Source organism: Nicotiana tabacum, chromosome 20, assembly GCF_000715075.1.
Source record: "Nicotiana tabacum cultivar K326 chromosome 20, ASM71507v2, whole genome shotgun sequence".
NCBI classification, from domain to species: domain Eukaryota; kingdom Viridiplantae; phylum Streptophyta; class Magnoliopsida; order Solanales; family Solanaceae; genus Nicotiana; species Nicotiana tabacum.
Genome location: NC_134099.1, coordinates 55,247,583 through 55,269,493, shown reverse-complemented (window position 1 = coordinate 55,269,493; position 21,911 = coordinate 55,247,583).

Here is a 21,911-nt window from a genome sequence, read left to right as displayed (position 1 = left end):
TAACCCGAACGGCATTACCCGATAGCAGTAGGTTCCCCATGGCGTAATAAACGCTGTCTTCTCAGCATCCTCTTCGTCCATTAGGATCTGATGATAACCCGCATAGCAATCCACAAAGGATCCGATCTCGCGCCCAGCGCAATTATCGATCAGGATATGAATGTTGGGTAACGGGAAATTGTCCTTGGGACTTGCTTTGTTGAGGTTGCGGTAGTCGACGCACACCCTGATTTTTCCATCCTTCTTTGGGACTGGTACCACATTGGCCAACCACTCGGGATATCGAGTGACCCGAATGACCTTCGATTGCAACTGCTTAATCACTTCTTCTTTGATCTTTACACTCATTTCTGTTTTAAATTTCCTTAGTTTTTGCTTGACCGGAGGGTATGCCGGGTCAGTGGGCAATTTGTGAACCACTAAATCGGTGCTCAATCCAGGCATATCATCATATGACCATGCAAAAACATCTTTGAATTCCCTGAGAGTTTCGATCAATTCTGCTTTGACATTCGGCTCAATGTGGATGCTAATTTTGGTCTCTTGGATGTTATCAGCGTCTCCTAGGTTCACAGCCTCAGTGTCATTTAGGTTAGGCTTGGGTTTCTCTTCAAATTGGCACAGTTCTCGGTTTATTTCTTCGAAGGCTTCCCCTTCGTCACCTTCGGATTCATTATCACAAACGACCTCTTGCATCATTGAGTCAGATTTAGATTGATTATTTAGACTAGGTCGAAGATCCGCTGTGCATGCCATGTCATTAGGACCAGTAAAAAGAGAACTGTTCAGAAAGAAAAAGAACAAAACAAGAAATTAAAATGGGACAAAAGAAAAGAACTTTATTAAATTTGCAGGATAAAAAGGGTTCACACTTTTACAAAACGGGAGTAAAATTTGGATTACACCCTTGAATAATCCGATCAAACAAATAAACAAACAAAACATTAATCAAAGCCTACTACCAAGACTCCCCTCGGACAGGAAGAGGAGTAACCGTCCAATTGTTGGTCTTGGCCTCAGGCCCCACGAATTGTATCTCTGCTCTGCTGGAACCCTCTCCAGCTTCCACCATACTGACATCCGCGAATAGTCTCTCAAAACTTTGATTCAGGTCTTCACTTATGCCGATCAAAGGTCCTCGAATCTTTGGGATCGCTGACCCCTTGGCACTAGCTTTAACAAAAGACCTTGAGAGGCGTGGCACTGGTTTAGGCAGAAACCAAACTCTCTTCTTCATTTTTCGCGCTTGCTTCCTGTCTGCTGCGGTTGGTTTGAACCCCAACCCGAAAGTTTCCAGATTCTTAGGAAGGGAGACAGGTTGGACTATCCCTTGAAGTTCAACTCCCAGGCCTTTGCCCGGCACAAACCCATTACCCAGCATTTCTGATATCATCATGACTGTTGCGGCAGCTACCCTAGGGTGCGGGATGATTTCTCCTTCAGAAATTTTGTTGGCCGACCCTGTATCGAGAATCTGGTAGGCCCAGGGACCCTTGTCATCAGTGGTCTCTATGAAAGGCACAATGGTTCCGCCCATGGTGCATGTTGTATCCTCGCCGTGCAACACGACCTCTTGTCTTTCCCACTCGAACTTCACTGTCTGATGTAGGGTGGAAGGCACCGCTTTAGCTGCGTGAATCCAGGGTCGTCCTAACAGCAAGTTGTAAGATACTGTGGCGTCCAATACCTGGAATTCCATGGTAAACAGGACCGGGCCAATGGTTAGTTCAAGTACAACATCCCCCACAGTGGCTGTTCCGTTTCCGTCAAACCCTCGGACACAGATGCTATTCTCCCGGATTCTTCCACGGTCAATCTTTAACTGGTCCAGGGTGGATAATGGACAAATATTGGCGCTTGAGCCGTTATCCACCAATACTCGGGTTACCACCGAGTCTTCACATTTGACAGCTAGGTATAGAGCTTTATTGTGCTCCGTTCCTTCCACCGGCAGGTCATCATCTGAGAATGTTACCCTGTTCACCTCGAAAATCTTGCTGGCAATGGTTTCCAGGTGGTTTACGGAAATCTCACTGGGTACATGGGCCTCGTTCAGTATCTTTAACAGGGCCCTGCGATGTTCCTCGGAATGGAGGAGTAATGACAATAGTGAGATCTGGGCAGGCGTTTTTCTCAGCTGCTCAACCACAGAATAGTCTTGTACTTTCATCTTCCTCAGGAAGTCTTCAGCCTCTTCTTCTGACACTGGCTTCTTGGTTGCCACTGGGTTGGTTTTTCTTAACTCCACCGGAGCAAAACATCGACCTGATCGAGTCAGCCCTTGCGCTTCACAACTGACTTCTTCCACCTGTTTTCCTTGGTACGTCACCACTGCTTTTTCATATTTCCAGGGCACAGCCCTGCTGTCAAGCATAGGCAGTTGGACCACCGGCTTTATGGTTACCCGTTCTCTACATACCCCTTTCAACACGACCGCCGGTGTGGGCAGGATCCCTGGTATTACCAACTTGCTTGGCTCGGGTTTGCTTGCTATGACGGACGGGTTCTTCCCCCATAATACTACCGGCTTGACACCTTCTCCCTGCGACTGTACATTTGTTCCTCCACTGGTTAAGACTTCTTTTGGGGCAGCTTGGATCATCATCACTGTTTGTGAGGGTTTTCTTAATTCTCCTCCCTCACACACCAACTCAATCATGTGAGCTTCGTGGTGCGCTGGCAGCGGGTTTTGGTTGATGTTAGGAGCCTCCGGTGTCTGGACCTCGATCTTATTGGTGTCAATAAGATCCTGTATGGCATGCCTTAACTTCCAACACTTCTCGGTATCGTGCCCGAGCATCCCTGAACAGTATTCACAACTGATTGAACGATCCAAATTCTGAGGCGGGGGATTTGGTTCCCGAGTATGGACAGGACTAACCAAACCTAATTGCCGCAGCTTGTGGAACACAGCGGTGTAGGTTTCTCCCAGTTCGGTGAAGGTTCTTTGTTTCCGCAACCTGTCATTTCTGGCATCTGGATTTCCCCGGAAACCTGCCCCCGAAGGATTTCTATATGCCCTTGGTGGAGGGTAAGTGTTTTGTGGTGGTGCATATATGTTCTGGGGAGCCGGTGCGCGCCATTGTGGGCGAACCGGAGGCTGAGTGTATACCTGGGCTTGGTGTACGGAACAATGTGGTTCTCGAGGTGGATAGAAATTTTGTGGTGGGTTGTATGGGTAGTTTGACCTGTGAGGCCTGGGTTGGTTGTAGTGCGGCCTGCCAGCCCTGGACCAACTGCCTGCCTCGATCGTGGCAACCTCTTCTTTCTTTCTTCTTAGCGCACCTCCCGTGCCGCTTTGAATAGCCTGGGTTGTGGCCTTAAGTGCCGAATAGTTTAAGATCTTGTCCGACCTCAAACCTTCTTCTATCATGACCCCTATTTTGACCACCTCGTTGAAAGATTTTCCAACCGTTGTCACCAAGTGACCAAAGTAGGTTGGATCCAATGTCTGCAAAAAGTAGTCTACCATTTCTCCCTCTCTCATGGGAGGATCGACTCTAGCTGCTTGTTCTCTCCAGCGGAATCCGAACTCGCGAAAACTTTCCCCGGGTTTCTTCCCAGTTCTCAATAACGTGAGACGGTCAGGGACTATCTCTAGATTGTACTGGAAATGACCTGCAAAAGCCTGTGCCAGATCATCCCACGTGTACCACCTGCTGAAATCCTGCCTGGTATACCATTCCAGTGCAGATCCGCTCAGACTTTGGCCGAAGTAAGCTATCAAAAGCTCATCCTTGCCTCCTGCCCCTCTCATTTTGCTACAGAATCCCCGCAAATGTGCCATGGGATCACCGTGCCCTTCATATAAATCAAACTTGGGCATCTTGAACCCTGCCGGGAGTTGGACATCTGGGAAAGGGCACAGATCTTTGTATGCCACGCTGACTTGGTTGCCCAGCCCGTGTAAGTTCCTGAAGGATTGCTCCAGGCTTTTGAACTTTCTCAACACTTCATCCTGTTCAGGGGCCTTAACCGGCTTCTCAACCTCTGCCGGAACTTCCAAATGGGGATTGTAAGCCTGTGGTTCGGGTGCATGGAATGTAGGCTCAGGGGGATAGTATTGTGTATCGTGAGCCTGAAACAATGGCTCACTGGTCGTTCGCTGCAAAGGGGCTGATGCAGGTCCCACAAAAATGGGAATATTGGGTGTTGGGAGAGGTTGATGGGGTGGTGGAGCTTGGGAATCATGAGGGCTTCTTTCTTGATGATAGAGGGGATTTGGGCGGCTTGTGGAGGGGCCAGAGTGAGGGTATTCCGGCATGTGTCCCAGTGTCTCAGGGCTCTTTTGTGTTTTGGCCAGGGCTAGCTGCATTGCATGCATCTCTAGTCCCATCCTTTCAATCTTTTCCATTGCCTCTTTTAGCAACTGGCTCATCGGCCTTTCTTCCTCATTACTATTCTCTGAAGTAGTCATGCTTGTCGCTACCGGTCCTTTGGATCTGGTTTGGTATGAATGTGTTGCCAGAATTCTTTAACAACTAACTGTCTGGTATCAGACAACAACAAACTTTGTTAGTGTTAGAGCTTAACAGATTTGATCATAACACATAGAGGATGCAATGCACCTAGGCAGTTAACCGTTTCTACATGCTTTGCTTCAAACCACATGCGTCATCCCGGTTTGTTCATTCGTCTCTTTTTAGAGTATTCTGCGAAACCCCGCGTTTTATTTTATTTACATTTTCTTTTCTTTATTTATTAAAAGCGGTCGAATCTTATGGGGATTGCCTACGTATCACGTCCCCGCGTGAATCAGACCAGGCGTAGTTCTGCCTCAAGGTAAAGACACATAAAAATTCTTCCGGAGTCACTTAATTTCATTATCAAAATTTGCTATTACACATTGCTTCAAACAAAATAGCAACAGTACAGACTCCACGGTTCTTTGACCCTATTTGATTGAAGGCAAAGTGGAAAACAACATATGGGAAAACATCAAAGCTCAACTAAAACAAGACTCGACCAGAGGTTAATTTTCCAACTTAGGGACCCGCGAGGCGTCGTTCGGCCTTTTCGCGGTTCTAGGTGCGAGATCCCTTTCGAGCTGCTCCAACTCGTGCATGGTCTGTTTGACATAACCCATCACTGCTGGGAGAACGGTAACGCATGTCATGTTTTCACACCGCCGACACCTTATGATGATGGCATGGGCAATGGCCCTGATCTTGTCTCTGGTTTGTTTCCTCTCTATGAGTAGGTGTCTTATCTGATCACTGCACGTCTTGAATACCTGTGAGTCCTGTATATGCTGATCCCTTAGCTGCCGCACTTCTTCCTTCATTTGGGCCAACAAGTCGTAACAGTATCTACTCTCCGATTGGAAATCCCCGGCCTGCTTTACTGCTTTAAACTCAAGTGTAGCCATCTCCCTCTTTATTTTGGCCACAGTCTTCTCGTGGTCACGTTTCAATTGGTTCAAACATCGGCGATGCTTATCTACTCTTGTTCCCCACCGTGCCTTGAACTCTGTCATGACCTTTTCGGATTCTTCTAACCTGTCTCGCCATTCCGTGATCTCTCTTTTCAAACCCTTTATCAACCGCTGGTCTGATCGACTTCTGGGATGCTCATCAAGAGACAATCTCAATTTTTGGACTTGGGCCTTAAGCTCTTCATTCTCTTGGATCAATCTATTCTTTTCGCTTCGATCTGCCGCGATTTGTACGCCGTTATCGAATTTCAGACTGTCCATTTGTAGCTTCAAATCGCCAATCTCTGCCCGATAACCCTTCTCTTTTGCTAACCAGTTCCATTGTCCTTGGGATGATTCTACGAAATCTTTGAGATGCGGCCTCTTAGCCGGTCTTTCGTAGGACAGGCTACCTCTAAACCAAGCGTGATATCCCGGGGCGACTTCCCCTTTTGCCGTATCAATCACACAAGTGTCTGCTGTCAGATGTTGGCATTCACTCCAGATTTGGCGAACTTCTTCTTCAGGGAAACGACCGTTCGGACTGATTTCAATCACTTGGGTACTCAAATCTTCATCTTTCGGTACCACTTGGTACCTCCCAAGTTGCCTCAAAACCCGATACGGTGCATAGGGTTGGATACTTTTCAGTCCCATCAACAGAAAGTGAGGCCGGGTTGCCGGCATGTATATGATTTCTTCGATAGGTGACCATCCGAGTGTCCATTGGATTTGGCTGTCAGTGAGAGTTCGGAGAAATGAGGTCCATGATGTGACTCCCTCAGGTAAATTGAGCCCTTTGATTCTCGTGTAGAATTCTCCAATACAAGTTTTCTCTGGCGAACCATAACCCAAAAGTGAGGAGCGATGGCATAAATGATCGGTCATCCACATTTGCAACAGTAGGTTACATCCTTCGAAAAAGTCGCCCCTGGCTCGACAAGCGGTGAGAGCCCGGAAAATGTCAGCCATAATCATAGGCGCCAGAGTACTTTTATCTTGGGTAAGCAAAGTATTGACGACCCCGGTTATCCTTAGATCAATGTTTCCATCTTTCCTAGGGAACACTATAAGACCCAGAAAGGCTGTCATAAAAGCCACTAGCCTGTGTTCGTCCCACTTTTGTCGGTTGCCTCTACTGCATAGTTTGAAATCCGGCTTATTGAACCCGCCCACGTGGCCGTATCTAGCATATATGAGGTGGAGACTGCAGAATCCTTTGGCAAGATCTGGATGGTGGAACGTCCGAGGTATTTTTAGGAAATCCAGAAACCTGTGTACCGTGACAGCTCTAGGTGCAATCAAGTATTTGAACCTAAAAGGGGCTTCATCCATCCCGATGTACCCTGCTATTTCTTCCAACGTCGGGGTGAGCTCGAAGTCCGAAAAATGGAACACGTTGTGTGCGGAATCCCAACAAGTGACCAATGATCTGATGATATCACCCCGAGGCTGAACGTTTAGTAGGTCCGGGAGACCTTTCAGATATTTCCTTACTTTGTCTTGCCCTTCTTTGCCTAAGTCGTTCCACCATAACCGCAACTCAAACGGGATCTTGGTCATTACTGAAAAAGGTTCGTTTTGTACCGTGCTCATCCTGCACATTTATTAGGGTGATTATGCCAAGTGAAAAAAAAAAAAACTTTATTTAGACGTATACTTTTTATAAAACCTTATGAAAACCCCTCTTTTTTTTTTATATATATATAAAAAGTATATAAAAGCAGAACGATGACCCCTTTTTTCTCTTCTTTTCTATTTCCCCTTTGCATTCAATAAAACAAAACTAATAAGACATTTTCTTTTCATTTTCTCAAAATTTCGGCAGAGTTTTGACGGTATTTTGGCATTGGCCTTTTTTCAAAAATAAACAATTAACTCCTTAACCGCTATTCCTTCCCCTTTTTTTCATAATTTTCCAAATATTCAAACACCGGTCAGCATGCGGGCATGAGACAAATAAATGCACGAAAAACAATAGGATGCATCAGAATGGTCTTTTCATATCAGGTCGCTAGTCCTAGACGGACCCAACCCCTGTGTTGAGTCCCCTAAGTCATATGCAACATGATGCAAATAAGCGTTCCTACTAGGGATCCGGCATGAAGTCACGTTATTCTATGTTCAAAACCTGGGTCAGTGTTCTAGACAGTGTACCCGAGCGGACAACTCGAGCCGAGGAGGGGCAACTTACCGGGAACCAAAAGGCCGTCCGGCTTCGTAACTTATCCGTCCTCTTTCTTATTTCGGGTATTGACACTAACAGAATAGGGAGTCTCGACCAGCGAGCTTCTCCCCGTAGGTAAGAAGAGAAGGGTTTCGGCACAGTTTATATACAGTCCAAATAATATCAAAGCGGTAACAGCAGCATTTAGCACATTAGGCTCAAACATGTAAAAATCAGATAATAAATAAAGCCAAATAATAACAATTATTTTAAGCTCGAATTCTTAACCCTGAACCAGTGGTTCTGGGTCATAAGTCCCCAGCAGAGTCGCCAGAGCTGTCACACCTCCTTTTTCCGCGCCCGGGGGGCGCAGGGGAGTTTTTTTCCAATTAAAGGACAATCGAAACGGGATTCGTTTAATTTATTTCAGAGTCGCCACTTGGGAGATTTAGGGTGTCCCAAGTCACCAATTTTAATCCCGAATCGAGGAAAAGAATGACTCTATATTACAGTCTGCGTACCAGAAATCCGGATAAGGAATTCTGTTAACCCGGGAGAAGGTGTTAGGCATTCCCGAGTTCCGTGGTTCTAGCACGGTCGCTCAACTGTTATATTCGGCTTGATTATCTGATTTTAAATACAATTATGAACTTATGTGCAGATTTTATCTTTCAACCGCTTTATTATTATTGTTTTTAAAAGAAATGTGAACATCGCTTAAAACACGTATCTCGAACCGCGTTACAATCAATGTACCCGTGGTCGTCGACACACTTTGACTCCGTTGAGATTTGGATTTGGGTCACATCAATGTGCACCCGAGTTTAAGGAAATTAGATTATTAAAGGCGCGCCTAAAGCGACTAGCGTATTTATTTTGGGTAGGACCGTGAAATTTTACTAAACGGTCCATCCCGAAGTCTAAACAATTTTTAAAGCAATATTTATTGAGGGCCCCGCAATTTGTATTTTATTTGGCGAGGCTCATCTCGTTCTTTATTTTTAATGAATTTGCAACGTCATGGACATGCATCTCGAACCACGTCACAGTCAATGTACCCGTGATTAGAAAGGCATTTCGAATCCGTCGAGATTTGGATTTGGGTCACATAAATGTGCACCCGAGTTTAAGAAGGTAAAGTTTATTAAAGCGTATCCTAAAGAGACTAACGTGTTGTCATTTCAGGAAGGTTGCGAGATTTGCTAAACAACCCGTCCTGGAACCTAGATGCTTTGATAATGCACATTTAAACAAGGGCCCCGCGTCTGCGCGTTTTGTTTATTTTCATCGAGGCTCATCTCGTTCTTATTTTAAAGGGATATCTTATAGCAACTACGTTTCTTGTCGTGTTTGTCTCTATCAATTGAAAACAGTAGAAAGTCCTAATTAATTACATGTTTGAAGATGTTGTAACAACATTCAGAAAGGCTTAAAAAAAATCCGAAACGGGGCTGCATACACAGTCAGCCGATCCAGTAACCACGGGCCCAAATCCAGCCCAAGCATGATTGGCCAGACCCGGGCCACTGCTTGTTCGATGCGAGCCTGCCGGGTCTGTTTTGACCCGGGCTCGACTTCTCGTGGGGTTGAGATTGTAAACCGTGTTCTTTATCTAAAAAAGGTTTTAGCAGTTATATACGGCACATGTATTGGAAAGGAAAGAAATTAATTTATAGTGTACGATTTTCATGCTTCGCATACATTACTTGTTTATACTACACTATTGCATTAAATCTGAGATACAACCCACTGCCTTGGGCATACTCTTATCACCATCCTATATACACAATCTAACATTCAACTACCATTCATTGACAGTTTACTAGGACTGTAAGCTAACTTTAGTATCCAAAACAAGAAGGTAAACTATTATACATTATATGAGGTCTAACATAATATTCTATGTATATATAGACATCTGCAGATCTTCTCCATTCATGCTCAAACTTTTCAAGTTACATTGGTAATATATTTGTGTACCTGGTATAGAGGACAACAGGAGGGAGAAAATGATCAGCTGAGTGGTATGCAACAAACACAGCAACAACAACCAAACAGTAACAACTCAACAACAAACCAACAGCCACAAATGCTCTCCACAGTCCAACAGACAAATAGCAACAGTTTCCAGAACAACAGAAACCACAGGTGGTCGAGGCCCAAACAAACAATCCCAGAAAAAGAGTAATGAACCAGTAGAAAATCCAAGATACCAAATGTGACAGCAACAGAAAAACCCAATAACCACAAAGCTCAGCTAATACCCGATACAGTTCCAGCAATCAGGAAGACTAAGACTCGAACCACAGCACACAGAAAACTCAGTATAGTAACAATCGCAGCAGAAATACACAGCCTTTCTCTTAATGGAACAGTAATGATCCTAGTTAGAATAACTGGCTTGGCTAGAATAGCCCAACCAATTTAACCCCTCGTGCAGTTTTGGGCAGTGATTGGTTAAAGTGTTCTGAAAATTTCCCCCTTTTGTTTTCTCTTTTTCTGAAGACTAAAAGTCCAGCCCCGTTTAAGTTATCAAATGGCCTATTTATAGGCCAAATGAACCAGTACAGCTGAGCTGCCTGCCCTGCCAATTGGCAGAATGCCCATACCCTTTAAGCCCATGCCTAAGCATCTTTGGTGCCAGCCCCTTTGCTCCCCACGCCTGGTCTTTGTTTAATCAAGAGTTATGGGCTCGTTTTATTTATTCATTTTAAACCCATACTCTTGTGTCTTGTCCCCCCATTAGCATTAGTTTAATCCTAATTTCGTACCCCATTTGTCAGCTCACTTAAACTAATTACTTCTGTTCTTTTTGACACCCCAGAATACCCCTGTTAAACCCTGGTTATCACTGTCTTGACCTTTTTGCAGCATCAGGGCATTTTTGAACTGATGAGAGTTCAAATTCAGGACTGCCTAGACTGAACCCTTTTAGTCATTTTTATAATGCCAACAAACCATTTCAAACATTACTGGGACATTCAGTCAGTGTCCGAGTTCAATTAGTTACGTGAAAATACTAGCTCATTCGATTCATTAGTTATAGCAAACTAATCGACGACATTTATCGAGTCGACTATACTAATTATAACAGGTAATAATCAGTCGCTCACATAAACAATACATTTAGGGATCTAAAGGGCATCAGACAATTTTTGTTCAATTACTGGGGCCTATATGAGTTATCATGTTTATCACAGAGTACATTCAGAATCATACACAGAACACAATCGACCAAATAAAAGGTCTTTACAGAGATGAAAGAAATCCGAATGAAAAAAAATAACAAAAAATAACAAACAAACACAATGAAGCATGCTGACCACTTAATCAAAACTAACACAAAAGAAAGGAAAACTTACCGAAAATGTTTAAATCAAACAGACCCAAATCTGATTCATCTTCGAACTTTTGAGGCCGAACAAACTTTAATCAGGGTGTTCTCACATGAGAACACCTTGATTAAGGTCTATTAGACCTCAAACCCATGTCCAAACCGGCCGGATTCCCCAGGTGCATGTGTTCTAAAGTCTGGATTTCCAGATCTGATTTTTAGGGAGTTGTGGGTAGATTCGGACCAAACCAAGCTTGGTTTGGTCACGAGGAAAATCAGGGGAGTGTCTGGTATGAAGATGGGGTGGTTTTGGCATAGGTCCGGGTTCGACTCAAATCTTCAAACGAAGATTCGAGACGAGGAAAGGTGATTCGAGGCAAGAGGGTAACAGATCCATGTTCAGGAGAGTGAGGGGGTCTTAGGGTGTTCAGGAGGTGGTCACCGGCGTTCGTGCCGCCGGCTTTAATGGCGAGGGAGACGAGGGCGGCTAGGGTTTCTAATGGGAGGTCCGGGTTCGACTTGGGGACGAAGGGGTGGGGTGTTGGTATAGGGGGCGTGGGTATAAGGGAAGGTTTATATATGGTCTATGGGATTGGATCTGAGCCGTTAGATCAGATGATCTCAACGGCTTGGATCTGATGCTGAGAAATGAGACGGGGTCGTTTGGCAGTTAAACGGGGTCGTTTGGTTTAAGTGAGGGGTTGGGTCAGGCTGGTTATTTGGGTCGGGTTTGAACATGGGTCGCTGAAAGAGGTCCTGAACCGTTGGATCGGCTGGGACGGACGGCTCAGATTGATTTGCCTGAAACGACGTCGTTTCAGGAGGTGCCTGGGCAGGCCTGGTCTGGACCGGGTCAGATCGTTGGTTTGGGCTTGTTTTTGTCTTATTTTTTGGCCCAAATTGATTTCAACTTTCTTTTGTTTTCCAATTTAAAGAAAAATAAAAAATAAAAAATAAAAATAACTAATAAAACCAAATGAAATTAAAACAAATAACAATATGGCATTTCAACATAATTATCATACCAAGTAAGTTAAATCACAACCTAAAACGGACGATGCACATATATTTATATTTTTGAATTTTCTTTTAACGCCACATATATTTTTTGTATTTTTGTTTGATAATGACTAGATGCAAAATGGACAGACTCACAAACGACTAACAAAACATGTCACGGAAAGACCGAAAAATTGTACAGCGAAGCCTTTTGCCACTATTTTTATTTTCTTTTGGAGCGATTGTCCGTGAAGCAAAAATCACGTGCTTACACTTGCTGCTCTGCTGCTGGGACCTGGACTTGGACCGAGGCCTGGGCTAACTCCTTGGGTTGGTTGGAGGAATCTCTCTGCTGGTCCTCCAACTGTATGACTGTGTCATCTGCACGGGGAATCACCCTCTTCTTCTTGGTAGGCCTCTCCGACTGCACTGGCTGGGGATGGGCTGCTAGCACCTAGTCATCTAGCAATAAATCCAAAGGCAGGTGATCTTCCTTCAACCTGTCAACCTCAAACCTCAACTCCTTCACGGACTCTTTGGAAGCCCGGGTCTTCCTCATCGTCTTGGCCTCCGTAGCAAGCTCCTTGAGAGCTTTCCCATGAGAATCCACAACGTCTGTAAGAATTTTTTGAGTGTCAAGGATTTTCTTCTGGTTGTCTAGAATATCTTTGAGGGCGTCCTCAATAGACTATGGGACCTGTGGAGGCGGCGGTGCCGACTGAGCTACCACTAGAGAAGTAAGGACAAACAACTTAGAGGAAGTTGTCTACATCCAGTTGTTGATGCTGAGAAGGGCCTGGCTCAGACGGTGGGCAGTCACTGGGTGGGCCGGGGTGGAGGGGATGTCTGGAACTGCTGAAGTGGATGGACCAGGGGGCATGTCCGCTGAGGTGGAAGAAGGCTGAGTGGGAGCCACTACCACTACTGGTTCTTCAGACTGGCCAGTTAAAGCAGTGGTTGTTCCCTTGTAGTTCTTGCTTTTAGGGTTGTCATCACCCTGCATGTTGTACCATGAGAACGGGGCCTTTGCTTTCACTTTGATATCAAATGGCCGCTTCTCTACCTTTAGGTCCCTGAAGTACATGGTTAAGAAGCTGGGGAAGGGGTAGTTTCTGTCACCTTCCTGACGTTAATCGGGTACCCCTCCATAATTGATGCTACCAATACTGCCCAGTGAATAGGGAGTGAGTTTTCATGGGTAGTGGGGTCCAGTCTGCTGCACACGAATGTTTCCCACCCCTTAGCCTTGAAATTCAAACTTCTCCTTAAAATCTTCACTCCCGCATTCAACCAATCAGGGGTGGTACCTGGGATTGCCAGATACTGTTCCAACCAAGGACAGACCTCCTCACCTAATTCCATCTTTGCCAGATAGTGTTTCATCCTCTTCATCGAAGCCCAAGTAGTCATTTATTGCTTTCCCGTCAAATATTACTTTCAAAATCCGCACCTTGGTCATTTTGGTGCCCTTCTTGATGTGGGCAATATTGGTATAGAATTCCTTGACCAGGTGCTCGTTTGCATCCTCACAGGTGTTTAAGAAGTACTCCCATCCCACTCTCTCTCTAAACTACCTTCTCATATTGGGGTTGTGAGGCAAGAGGTCTCATCTACAAAACTCTACTCCGGAATCAATTTCCTCACAGACCACCATTCTTTGAACTTATGGTAGGCTACCTCACTCACAAATGGATCTTGCCATGCCTCCGTGTTTCTTGTTTATTCTACCCCGCCAACCTGAGGCTCACCCCGTCAACTTCTTACCCTTCTTCTGGTACTGCACCCTCTCCGGATAATGAAGCTTTGGGAGAGGTGGAGTACTCATTTCCACTAACGGCAGCTGATCCCACAGACAACTCAGAAGAAACTCGCATTGAAGCTTGGGCAGTGGGAGAAGCTGGAGGTGAAGGTGTATCTCTCAATCTGTTTCTCTCCGGCTAGTCTTCAATGTATTCTGGCACGGAGTCTGAAGATATATCCCGGGAGGGCTCATACTCACTCCCCGACTGATCAATAGCTCTGTCTGCAGCTTTGATGATTTTCCTTGTGTTCTTAATGTTTTGACGGGTTTGTGGGGTCAGTCTTATCATGTTTTTTCCTTTACCACCCCGGGAGGACTCTCCTCGACCTGCTTGTTTAGCATCCTTGCCTCATTGTTTCACCATTATCTACAAACAACAGTCAGTTATGCTTTGTTAGTCTTAATAGAAGCAATGAAGTTCACAGTTGTAGAAAATAAAAAAGTTGCAGACAATATCAAAAGTTGCAGAATACGGACCGCACAAAATGCAATGCGGCCACACATAGGCCAATGTGGACCGCACAAAATGGCACCGCGGTCCAAAAAGAGGTGGGGTTCAGACACCCACTCTCTGAATAAATGCACCACGAACCACACAAAATAGCAATGCGGTCCGCATTGAGGCACCGCGGACCGCAAAAAATGCAATATGGACATGGTCCTCAAGGATCAAGTTTTAGAACATTCTTCAATGTGGTCCGCACAAAATGCCATTGCGGACCACACAGGGGCACCGCGAACCGCACAGAGTACCAAAACATAGCACCAACTTATGGTTTATCAAATGTTCATTTTAAGTCCAAATTTTCACCTATTAAAGGGTCCTTAAGTGTGGTTCATACATGTAACTACCTAATCTCACTTTAAACAAGAAGGTAACTAACCTACTCTAACAAAAGGAAAGAAATACGGGAAGAACATAAGAAAACAAAAATTAAAAGACAATAACAAAATCAAACAATTAAAAAAAGTAAAAGTTACCAGATGTGAGAAGTACTGATGATTGATCGAGAATATGCAGATGAATTCGTGCAATTTTAGTGATGAACAGTGAAATTTTGAGTTCTGAGAGAGAAAAGTTCGAAAAGTGTAAAAGGAAGACCTCAAGCCCTATTTATAGAAACAGTCATGGGGCCCAGCTTACCAACCCAATGCGGACCGCAAAAAATGTAATGCGGTTCGCACCACACAGTGTTATGCAATTTTGAGAAGGCAACCACTGCGGTCCGCACAAAATACCATTGCGGCCGTAGTGGACCACTGTGGACCGCACTAAATGCAATGCGGCCGCGGTGGTAAACTTCAGAGAGCAGGTCTTTTACTCCTTCATCAGTGCGGTCCACACTAAGTTTGTGCTCCCCGCATTAGGTTCTCTACGGCCGCACAAAATGTAGTGCGGTCCGCATTGCAAACTTCAGAGACTTAACAATTTTTTTTCACTTTGTCCTGCACTGCATCAACACAAACCTGTAACATCTCACAACTAGTCAATCCAAAAATAAATCCTATACTACAATGAAAATCAAAGAAAAATAAGAAGAAGAACATATGGGTTGCCTCCCAAGAAGCGCCTGATTTAACGTCGCAGCATGACGCAGGTTACCATCAAATCATTTGAGATGTAGAAGTGCCACCTCGTGGCTATCATCAATTTTTCCCAAGTAGTGCTTGACCCTATCCCATTCACTCTGAAAGCTTCCCCATTTTTTTTCTTTAAATCATGTGCACCGAACGGGGTCACACACACCACTTCAAAATGTCCACTCCATTTTGACTTAAGCTTTCCCGAAAACAAACGTAACCGAGAGTTGAACAAGAGAACCAAATCACCCACTTTGAACTCCTTGCTACGAGCATATTTATCATGAAGGTACTTCATCTTGTCCTTGTATAAGGAGGAACTGGAGTAGGCATGGAATCAGAATTCATCAAGTTCATTGAATTGCTCCACACGAAGCTGCAACATCCCACTCAAGATTTAGCTTTCTCAAAGCCCACATGGCCTTGTTCTCTAACTCAACCGGTAGATGGAAAGCTTTCCCAAATACCAACCGATATGGAGACATACCAATCGGAATCTTGTAAGCAGTCCTATACGCCCATAGAGCATCATCCAACTTCTTTGACCAATCGGTCCTATTTGTATTGACTGTATTTGACAATATGCTCTTGATTTCCCTATTGGAGACTTCTACTTGGCCACTCGCTTGAGGATGATAGGGAGTATAAACTTTGTGATTGACACCATACTTTGCAAGCAAAGTGTCAAAAGCTCTATTGCAAAAATGAGACCCCCCATCACTTATAATTTCATGAGGAGTACCAAACCTTGTAAAAGTGCTCTTCTTGAGAAATGCAACAACATTCCGGGCCTCATTGTTGGGAAAAGCCACGGCTTCTACCCACTTTGAAACATAGTCCACCGCTATAAGGATGTATGTGTTCCCACACGAGCTAACAAACGGGCCCATAAAATCAATGCCCCATACATCAAAAATATCAACCTCGAGGATGGTATTGAGAGGCATCTCATCTTTCTTCAAAATTCCACCCGCTCTTTGATATTCGTCACACCTCTTCACAAGTTCACTTGCATCTTTGTACAAAGTTGGCCAATAAAACCCACAACTAAGAAATTTGGAAGCCATCCTCGCCCCACCATGATGGACACCATAGGGAGAGGAATGACAAGCCTCTAAGATACTCAATTTCTCTTCCTCCGGTACACACCTTCGGATCACACCATCCATGCAAATCTTGAGCAAATACAGCTCATCCCAATAGAAATCCAAACTATCCCGCTTGAGCTTCTTCTTTTGGTTAGAAGAGAGCTCACATGGGATTATACCAGTCATAAGGAAATTAGCAACATCTGCAAACCATGGCATACCATTCATCGACACCGAAAGGAGTTGTTCCTCGGGAAATGAATCATTGATCTCTAGGCCATCACGAGGTCTCCCCTCCTCCTCCAAGCGGGACAAATGGTCCGCCATTTGGTTCTCACTACCCTTCCGGTCCACAATCTCTAAATCAAACTCTTGAAGCAACAAGACCCATCGCATCAGTCTAGATTTGGAATCCTTCTTCGTCATCAAGTACCAGAGTGCGGCATGGTCGGTATAGATTATGACCTTGACACCCATAAGATACAGCCAAAATTTCTCCATTGCAAACACAATAGCCAAAAGTTCTTTCTCGGTCACCGTGTAGTTCACTTGAGCATCATTCATTGTCTTGCTCGCATAGTACACCGGATGAAACATTTTGTTCACTCTTTGACCCAAAACCGCCCCAACCGCAACATCACTCGCATCACACATGAGCTCAAAGGGTAAGCTCCAATTAGGTGCGGTAATGATAGGAGTGGTGGTCAACTTATGCTTGAGAAGTTCAAAGGCTCGCATACATTTATCATCAAACACGAACTTGGCATCTTTTTCCAACAACTTGCATAAAGGATTCACTACCTTCGAAAAGTCTTTGATAAATCTCCGATAGAACCCCGCATGCCTAAAAAAACTTCGAACTCCCTTGATGGATGTAGGGGGAGGGAGCCTTGAAATCACATCAATTTTTGCTTTGTCTACCTCAATACCATGTTTCGAAATTTTATGCCCAAGAACTATGCCCTCTTCCACCATAAAGTGGCATTTCTCCCAATTGAGAACAAGATTGGTTTCTTCACAACTGGCCAAAACTCTATCAAGATTCTTCAAGCACTCATCAAATGAATCTCCCACAACATTAAAATCGTCCATGAACACCTCCAAAATGTCTTCCACCATATTGGTGAAAATGGCCATCATATACCGCTGAAATATAGCCGGTGCATTACACAACCCAAAAGGCATCCTAGAATAGGCAAATGTGCCATATAGACAACTGAATGTGGTCTTCTCCTGATCTTCCGGAGCAATCAAGATTTGGTTGTACCCAGAATACTCATCCAAGAAAAGTAGAAGGCATGCCCAGCAAATCGGTCCAACATCTGATCAAGAAAAGTCAAAGGAAAGTGATTCTGGCGGATCACTTTATTCAACTTGCGGTAGTCCATGCATACCCTCCAGCCGGTGACGGTTCTGGTAGGAATTAACTCATTTTGTGAATTTGCAACCATGGTCATGGCACCTTTCTTCGGTACACATTGCACCGATGAAGTCCAAGAGCTATCAGAGATGGGGTACATAACCCCGACATCCAACTACTTGATTACCTCCTTTTTTACAACTTCTTGCATTGCCTCATTCAACCTCCTTTGATATTCCAAGGAAGGCGTTGCATCATCTTCTAGTATAATCTTGTGCATACAGAATGCGGGGCTTATTCCCCGAATATAAACTAGAGTCCATCCAATTGCCTTTTTCCGCTTTTGAAGCACCACCAAAGTGGCATCAACCTGCATGTTAGTAAGACAATAGGAAAGAATAACTGGCAAAGTAGAACTAGGGCCCAAGAAAGCATACCTGAGGTGTGGAGGCAACGGTTTCATCTCCAATACTGGAGGCTCCTCAATTGAAGGTTTTGTTGGTGGAGGCTTCCTATTCTCGAGATCCAAGGAGAGTTTCCTAGGCTCATAAGAGTAAGAGCCCATTCCATGTAAAGCATTCACACACTCCACTAGACTCTCATCATCATTGACATCAAGATTCAACAATACGGCCTCCAAAGGGTCCTCCACGTTGATCATTGCACTGGTATCATCAACTATCACTGTCGTGACAAGATCTACAAAAGAGCACACCTCGGAACTGTTGGGCTGCTTCATTGACTTGCATACATGAAAGACCACTTTTTCATCACCCACCTGGAAGGTGAGTTCCCCTGCTTCCACATCAACTAAGGCCTTCCCCGTAGCAAGTAAAGGTCTCCCCAATACGATAGGAACTTCATAATCCATCTCACAATCCAAGATCACAAAGTCAACCAGCAAGATAAATTTGTCCACCCGAACAAGCACATCATCAATAATACCCAATGGTCTCTTCATCGTTCTATCCGCCATTTTTAATCTCATGGAAGTCGGCCTAGGTTGCCTAATACCCAAAGTTTTAAAAATCGAGTAGGGCATCAAATTGATACTAGCCCCCAAATCACATAGAGCCTTAGCAAAATCCGCACTCCCAATGGTGCAAGGAATGGTGAAAGCACCGGGATCTTCAAGCTTCGGGGCCATTGAATGCACTATTGCACTAACTTGGTGAGTCATCTTTATAGTTTCACAATCTATAGACCGCTTCTTTGTCACTAAGACCTTCATGAATTTAGCATAGCCCGGCATTTGTTCAAGAGCCTCCACCAAAGGCACATTGATGGATAAACTCTTCATTATGTCAATGAACTTTTTAAACTGATTCTCATTTGTCTGCTTCGCGAGCCTTTGAGGATAAGGCAGAGGTGGCCTTAGCAACGGTACCTTGGCTTTAGGCACCACCAGCTCTGGCATGTCTATTACGTGTTCCCTAGATGAGTTCACGTCATTTTGAGTTTCCACCACGACATCTTGAATATCAACCCTCACTTCTTATTTCACGTTGTCATCCATCACCTTTTCGACCACCAAAGGAACTTCATCTTTGTGCAACTCAACTTCATCACTCAAAATTTTCTTTTGTTTGGAGGAATTTACATCACCGCCTCGTCCACTCCTTGTAATTACCGCCATAATATGATTGTTCCCACCCTTCGGGTTCACTACCGTATCACTAGGTAGAGCACCATTAGGGTGAGTATTCAAAGACTGTGAGATTTGGCCTAAGTGCACCTCCAAATTTCTGATAGAGGTATTGTGGGAAGCCAACTGAGCATCAGAGTCCGCATTCTTCTTCATCATTTGTTCGAACATCATTTCAAATCTTCCCATATCATTGCTAGAAGAAATAGGACCTTGGGGTGGAAATGGAGGCAGATTGTTCGGTTGTTGGTACATTGGAGGTCTTTGAAAGCCTTGCCCCCGATTTCCTTGGTTGCCATTATTCCAGCCACCTTGATTATTGTTACCATTCCAATTTCCCTGATTGTTTTGATTGTTGTTCTGATTTCCCCAGTTGGAGTTTTGGTTGTTGTTCCCCCAATTACCATTGCCTTGTTGTTGTTGATTACCCCAGTTGCCATTGCTGTTGGTTGGAAGAATTGCCCCTTTGGCCTTGATAATTATTCACATACTGCACCTCTTCACTCTATCCATCAAAACCATCATCTTGAAATCCACCACAATCATTGTCAAATTGCTCCGAATTCCCTTGGTTCTGTTGACCTCTTTGTCTTCTTTTGTTGACAAGCATGTTAACACCCTCCATGGCATTCACTTGGCGAGGATTTTGAACTTGTTGCAATTGTGCCTTTGCTAGTTGGTTCATAGTAGTTGTCAACTCAGCTATAGCCAGCCCATGATCATGTAACTCCTTGTGCAAATGAGTGACCGTGGGGTCACCCTGGGGCACGTTGGCTCTACTTTTCCACGCAAAAGAAGTGTCAGCCATCTCGTCAAGAATATCACAAGCCTCATCATAAGACATCTTCATAAAGTTGCCCCCAGCAAGTTGGTTCACTATGCATTGGTTTGTTGTATTAATGCCCCGGTAGAAGGTTTGTTGGATCATCGCCTCGGTTATATCATTGTTGGGGCATTCCTTCCCCGTTGTTCTATAGCGCTCCCAAATCTCATGCAAAGGTTCCGTGGGCTCTTGCTTGAATGCCAAGATCTCAATTCTCAATGCAGCCATATGCCCCGGTGAGAAAATTTTGCAATGAACTTATCCGCCAACTCATCTCAAGTAGTGATGGAATGGTTGGTAAGTCGCTCAAGTCAATCAAGTGCTTTCCCTCTAAGTGAAAATTGGAAGAGACTCAACCGCAATGCATCCTCGGACACATTAGTTGCTTGCTCCCCCAACATGTATCCACGAACCCCTTGAGATGTTTGTAAACATTTTGATTTACAGTGCCTGTGAAATAACCACGCTGCTCTAGCAATGTCAGCATCACATTGGTTATTTGAAAATTGCCCACCCGAATCTGGGGTGGAATAATTGCACTTGCATAGCCTTGGTTTGGAAGCACTCGAGGAGCCACTCTTGGAGGTGGCGGGGGAGGGTCTGGAATATTATCATTGGCCTGGCAGCCTCTCCTTTATTCTTGAGGCACAATAGGGACCTCATCTTCAACATTGTCATCTACTTCCTCCCCCGTCAGAATATCTCCAAGAGGTGCATTGTTTAAGTTTGCTGTCATTTTGTACCTCAAGTTGTGACACAAACAAATTAGTAACACAGAAGGAAAGAAGAACAATACACAAAACTATTTAGATAGATAGCCAAAACCATTAGCTCCCTGGTAATGGCGCCAAAAAGTGATTGAAGCCAACCCTGCACTACTATTGAGTAGCAAGAGTGGTCGAAGCAGCTTTTACCCATTAAGGTCGGGATCGATTTCCACAGGGAGCTAGATACTGGAGTCGGGTGTCTATCTAAAGTGGAGTTGCATATTTGCTCTTAATTGCACTTCTACACATTTTTTGTTTTTATTTACTTCTAATTGTATAAAACTACACTGCTCAATTGAACTAAAATAAGCTAAGGTTAAACTATTGTAAGTTGCTCAAATGGATAAAAAGGCACTAGGGTAGTGACTTTTGCCAAGATGGTCAATTGACGGATTCTTGAGTCTAAAGCTAGATTGTCACATTTGGGGAGTATGATATAACCATTGCACGATTCTACTCACTCTATACCTCTCGGTAGTTCGAGTGATTTTGCCCGAATTGACTTTCTCAAGACCAATTGGGTATGCAAATTTTCCCAAACAATCAAGGTTCAAGTCGGGTATTACTATCTCTAGGTCTTAACCCTTTAACTGGGGCTATCAATCTCTTGAGTACGCCCCAATTCCTTGTTGGACCAATTTCAGAAACTTAGGCTCTCTTTCTCAAGAAGAGCCAAAGTCAATTAAACACAAACTAGTGTTTGCAACCACTAATTCAGCAATTAAATATGAAATTAGTCCAAATATCAAACACCTATAGACAATCAAGCATTAGAACACAAGACCCATCAACTACCCATACTAGGGTTGAGCCACAACCCCAACTTATGGGTCTAGCTAGTCATATTTAGAGAAGAAAACAAAGAAATAGATGAAGAAACTCATATTAATTAATTACTAAATTAAACTTGAAGATTCAATGTTGAAATGAAGC